Source organism: Podarcis gaigeae, assembly GCF_964106915.1.
Source record: "Podarcis gaigeae genome assembly, chromosome: 11".
NCBI classification, from domain to species: Eukaryota; Metazoa; Chordata; class Lepidosauria; order Squamata; family Lacertidae; genus Podarcis; species Podarcis gaigeae.
The window spans coordinates 13,055,620-13,061,901 of record NC_139687.1 but is presented as its reverse complement, the minus strand read 5'-3'; the positions used below and the strand labels follow the sequence as shown (position 1 = coordinate 13,061,901).

Here is a 6,282-nt window from a genome sequence, read left to right as displayed (position 1 = left end):
ACTGCTAGGTTGGCAGGAGCTGGGACAGAGCAACGGGAGCTCACCCTGTTGCGGGGATTCAAACCACCGACCTTCTGATCGGCAAGCCCAAGAGGCTCAGTGGTTTGGATCACAGCCTGTAGATATTTAAATAATGAATAAATAATTTTAGTGTTCTATCTCTCATTTGAATGGTGTACGTGACATATAAATGTGTGTGTTTGTATATTGTTCTATACCTGAGTGAGCACACAAACCCTTTAGGCTTGATAGCAAAAAAATTTCAAATTGAGCCTCACCCTGGCAAAGGTCTGGAGAACAAAGTGCCGCTCTGTGTACTGGTAACCATTCCTGTTCTAGAGCATCTTGCACCATCTGCTTATTCAAGTGGCCAAGCTTACTAATATATGCTGGAATGTTGCATCAGGGCTTCTCCTTATATCAATTCCTCATGGAATATCTGTAATTACTTTGAGGTTTTGATCACCCTTCAGTTATTTCTCTAGCTTTGCGGTGACACTAACTTTTACATGATTATTTGCCTATTTGTCCTCTGAAGCAATCAACACAGATGTTTAAAATTGCAGATAAATCATGATGCCACATCTGCTTCTGGTCCCTACCCACATGGGGGTTGGGGCTGTGCCTTGTCTGTCCACCCTGCAGGCTTCATCCTAAGAGTGCTTTAAATTTCGACCAGGATTCTCCTCTGTCTTCCCAGCTCCTGACTCACCTCCAGAATGGTCCTCCTTGGCCTAAAGATTGGTCAAGGCTTCAAAAGGCTGACATAGGCTGTCTTACCCAATGAGGAGCTCCATCTCATAAGGATTTAGGCTGGGGTATAATGTCACTGTTCCTCCAGCAGTGCCAACAGAGCTCTGCAACCCTCCACTCATCCTGATCTGTTTAGTTGGGCTGTGTTGGCAGATATCTCCATTGCAATGGCAAATTCTTATTACCTTCTCTTTGAATTTGGCTGATTCTGGGCACACTCTGGACCTGGCTGCCTACAATTGGGTTCAAGGTTCTGTACACAAAAAGAAAATGGGGCCTCCTGCTGCTGCCACACCACTGCTGCACGATTTCTGTTCTTATCCTGAAGCAAACTTCTTAACCTGAGATACTATTTCTGAGTTAGTGGAGTCTGTAACCTGAAGCTTCTGTAACCTGAAGCGTCTGTAACCCGAGGTACCACTGTACCTAAACATAGCATTATGCCTGCATCTGCATGCATCTGCTGCTGAAAGCCATTACAAGATTGGTAGAGTTTTGGTTTTATAGCTTGTATTGCCATCCAAGGAGTGTTTGATGATGAACTACTACCAAGGTCTGAAGAAGCTGTAAAAATCCACATTGTTTCAGATCCCACCCTGACCCAACACGTCATTTTTTGCTCCTAGCGCTCCTTTGATCCTTCAGGTTTCCTCAGCCTCTTCTGCTGAGTCACCAGCTGCTTCTACATGCCTGACCAAGTCCTGGAAGGGAGATTAAGTCATTTCGAAATCAAAAGTTGGTGTACATCTTTGTGGCATGAAGCTGAGCTACGTTGGCAAGAAGAGAGTGTTTGGAAGTTGGAATCTGAGGCCTTCAGGGCTTGGCAGGGCCCCTCACCAGTCCAAATTAGATGCACTGCCAGCCATTGCTTTCCCTACCGGGACCCAGTAGTAGGTGCCAGTGCCTGTTTAGAACAGGAACCAAGCTCAGGTGGTCCCACCCACATGGACCAAACACCATTTTAAATTACCTAAAATTCAATGTCCTGATGCATAGATCTATTCATTGATTCCATAGAGCTATAGTCCAAGTAGGGCTACATCTAGACATTTCATAGGCCAGGGCATTGCATTTTGGGTGAATTAAGACGTTGGTTGCTACCACAGATGAGAGCTGAGCTTAGCTGCCATTGAAAGTTCTGTCTCCCATCTACCACTGAAGCATGTCTAGGAGGCTGGTGGAGGTTGATGGATGTGGCATCAGAGAAAGCTTGTGATGGCCAAGGTTGCCACAAGAAGAGCAGAGACTGATGTTGAGTGGGGGGACATCAGCAACACCAAACCACAGGCTCCATGGAGTCCAGTACCAGCTCTGGGTGTCTGAATGTGTTTTCTAATTTTGGCAAAAAAAATGACTGGAACAATAAGAAATCAGGAAGACCAAAATTTCAATAAGGAATGGGAAAATTTATAATTTATCTTAAAAACCATTGTAAACAGTTGAAACTGTTAGCAGGACTGGAATAACACTTGTAGTTTAATGGTGGACGTAATTGAGGTGTAAAAGATTTGGATTATTATAAAAGATGCAGGAGGAAATGATTAACAATAGGACCCACAAAGGGAAGGAGGGAACTCCAGGAGATTCCTTGGAATATTGTTTTTTATGTTATATATTGGATATGTGATTGTAAAACTTTGATCTGAAAACCAAGCAAAGAAATTTAAAATGAAAGTGTTTTCTAATTTGTGCAAAGATTGTAGCCACAATACGTTCCTGCTTAATGGTGAAACTAGATGCGACAGAGGGGATATCCTTATTGTGGATATATTTCTCCAGGCACTGCAGCCTTCATCTGAAGCCTCCCTTTCGCAGCTGCTTTTAACAAAAGAAAACAGCAGCTTAACAAGCCACAAAAATGTGAGACTGTAAATTTTGAGAGACAGCACGAATCTCCTGTCCTTATCTCTCCAATACTTCCTTTCCTTGAGACCAAAAGGTCAGGTCTGGCCCTCATACCTCCGTTTGATATGACTGATGTGTCTGAGCGCAACTTTCTTCTTTTGTTTCTTGTTGGGCAGGAACGTTGTCGTTCTCTTCCCATAATTTACCCTGATCTCAGCCTCCCTGTTTAAAAAAAGGATAGGACACTGAAGAATGTGAAATGTAAGCAGGGTTTATACTGGAGGATAGCCAGGTGAGCTGTGCATCTTCTCCTTCCCAGAGAAAGATGCTTTGACCACCTCAAGCTGTTCTCATTCCTGTCTTCCTTCCAACAAAAGCAAGAGCAGCGATGGCACAGCCAGAGACTCTCACACTTTTGGGATTTAGTTAATCCCAAAAGCCAATATTGATGCTAAATCCTTTGCTTTTAGGAATACTCTTTTACCTTTAACATTTGGTTGACAGTGAGATTTGACGGCTGCAGTCCGCTCCCACCCCCGTCATGTGGCAACGCAGGACTGGAAGATGTTACAGCCTAAATATTTCTCCAGGTGACTGTAAAAGGAACAGGTGCTCTCCCTTTAAGTCAATCTTCACATTAATGGGGTGTGGGTTTTTTTGGTCCGGGTTTCATTACTCTGACCCCTTTAAATTTCTCATTATTTTTCAATAATATTTTATCGCTCAGCTGGATTACGAGTTTCATGTATTACGGTCTGCCAATTACCTGTTCACCTGGGAGGAATAGCAATTGCCTCTGAGTGAGCCCTAAGGAGGAAAACAGCACCTGTCCAAGTGAGGGACTCGGTGGAGTGCAGAACCCGCATCACAAAGCAACATCTGAAATCAGGGCAAAAGTGGTTCTATGTTGCCGGGATCTCTGTCAATTCTCCGTGGAACCTTCAATCTGGGGTTCCGCAGGGCTCAGTCCTATCCCCCATGTTGTTTGACGTCTACATGAAACCGCTGGTGGGGTTATTGGGAGGTTTGGAGTACGTTGTCAGCACTATGCTGGTGACACTCAGCTCGATTTCTCCTTTACATCTGCAGGTGAGGCATTGGAAGTGCTGGACCAGTGCTTGGACTGGATGAGAGCCACCAAACTGAAGCTCGATCCTGACAAGACAGAGACACTGTGTGTGTGTGTGTGTGTGTGTGTACATACAGTGGTACCTTAATTCGTACTTAATTCGTTCCAGAGGTCCGTACTTAACCTGAAACTGTTCTTAACCTGAAGCACCACTTTAGCTAATGGGGCCTTCCTGCTGCTGCCGCGCTGCTGGAGCCCGATTTCTGTTCTCATCCTGAAGCAAAGTTCTTAACCTGAAGCACTATTTCTGGGTTAGTGGAGTCTGTAACCTGAAGCGTATGTAACCCGAGGTACCACTGTATATATATTTGGGGTTTTTTTAACATATCATTTCCAACAATCATTTAACATAAATTCTTATCTTATACAATGTTTTGGACTTCCGTCAACAACCTCTGATGATTTTCCATTCTTTATCACTTATTCTGCATTTCTTAATTTCTCTATTACACTTAATTATCATTAACTAATAATTATTTTCATAGTCTTAGCACAATCACATCCCAAGCTGGCTGCACATGCAATTTGTATTTAAAGCTACGTAGTGCCAAGGGGAATCGACCATTGCATATGCCACATAAATACCTGCAATACTAGCATTATTATGGGTGTGTTTAAAAATAAACCATTGAAAGCATCGGCTGTATTGTTCAATGAATCGTAGATGCACAAATGTTCAATGAATTGTAGATATGCCCTTTTTAAATGTGCTTTTTGGGGGGCATTATTGGGTTCTTGTTTTTATTTTGATTATATATTTTGCAGTTCTATATTTTGATTTTGTTCTGTGAACCTCCCTGTGACCTCCGGGTATAGGGTGGTATATAAATTCAATAAATATAAATAATAGATATACAGTGTACAAGCTGACAAGATCTTATTAATCTTAATTAAAATTTATCTTTATCAGATCTGGCACCTGAGAAAGAAATTATGTTTACTATTGTAATAGGTTTTCCTCATATCTCTAAATTACCTATGTCGGAAATTTTAGGAAGCAAGGTTAAGTGTCCTGAAAACAGCTGATTTTGTAGCTATCCTCTTTCACATGTAAATAACCTACAGTAGTGGTAGTAATAATATCTCAGGTCAAACCAGTTCAGAGATAACAAACAGGAAACCTACATATGTTGCCACTTTGAACAATACTGGTGGCCTTTCAGATTTTGGAAGCTTTCCAATTTGCAAGCATTGTTGTAGCTAGTGCATAACTGCTCCCTAGTGGAAAAGATATACCACTGCAGATTATTTCTATGCCTAGTTGTGACATAAGATATTTAAGTCAGTTGAGCATGTTGCCATCAGAATGTCAAACAATCTGTAACTGGATTTATTTATTCACGACAGGTAATATGATGCTGGGCTTCTGCAAATTTTTTGGGGGGAATAGAATTTATGTGATTTGTTCTTCTAAAATCCAGTTGAGATTAAAGTTTACTAGATTATTTTACCCACCAGGACTTTACCCACCGTGACTCAATGTTGAGGGGGCCTGGGGAGTGTTGTGCGTGCATGTCATGCGCAATGCGCATCGCACACATCACCGTTTCAGTGGTCAGCTCCTTGGTTATCTCAATGTGCTCTATGTGGGGCTACCTTTGAAGGTGACCTGGAAACTACAACCAATCCAAAATGCGGCAGCTAGACTGGTGACTAGGAGTGGCCGCTGGGACTACATAACACTGGTCTTGAAAGACCTACATTGGCTCCCAGATCGTTTCCGAGCACAATTCAAAGTGTTGGTGCTGACCTTTAAAGCTCTAAACGGCCTCAGTCCAGTATACCTGAAGGAGTGTCTCCACCCCCATCATTCTGCCTGGACACTGAGGACCAGTGCTGGGCCTTCTGGCGGTTCCCTCACTGCGAGAAGCCAAGTTACAGTGAACCAGGCAGAGGGCCTTCTCGATAGTGGCACCCGCCCTGTGGAACGCCCTCCCACCAGATGTGAAAGAGAACAATAACTACCAGACTTTTAGAAGACATCTGAAGACAGCCCTGAGTAGGGGAGCTTTTAATGTTTGGGCTACAGTATTTTAATATTTTGTTGGAAGCTGCCCAGAGTGGCTGGGGAAACCCAGCCAGATGGGTGGGGTATAAATAATAAATTATTATTATTATTGGCCTCTGCAGACAATGCGACGTTGTCCACACGACATCACACGCATGCAGCGTGCGACAGGGCCCCCCCCTCAATCTTTGGGGCAACCTGACACCTCTGTCCCCAGCTCAGATATTTTCCCAGGTCAGGCTTCCTCACTCAGGGAAAACCAGGACTGCGTTTGCTTAGTAACATCCATGCTTCTCTTTCTTTCTCCTAGATCCCAAAGGCAGCTAGTACCTCCTGAAGGGCCAATATGCAGAATAAATATCCCGTCTGTCCCATGGGTAGATATGCTCTCCACATTGCCATTAATTTTACTGCCTCAATAGCACACTACTCAGTCCATGCCAGAAGAACAGAACTGTGAACTTTGGAAGTTTATGAACTCTTGCCATCAGGGGCTGGTCCAATAAAAGTAATTGCCTTACCTGCTTTGCCTCATTGAATATGGAGA

General features: G+C 43.3%; 1 long non-coding RNA gene across 2 annotated transcripts; it reads left to right on the top strand.

Moving 5' to 3' along the window:
- The first annotated feature begins 1,677 nt into the window (after positions 1 to 1,677).
- Positions 1,678 to 5,266, top strand: LOC310826849. 2 transcript variants are annotated; one of them, XR_014556026.1, is made up of 4 exons: positions 1,678 to 2,890; positions 3,103 to 3,207; positions 3,326 to 3,444; positions 3,688 to 5,266. It is a non-coding gene; the product is annotated as an uncharacterized lncRNA (long non-coding RNA). The 2 variants fall into 2 exon arrangements; XR_014556027.1 differs by having other exon boundaries at positions 1,678 to 3,207.
- The last annotated feature ends 1,016 nt before the right edge of the window (positions 5,267 to 6,282 follow it).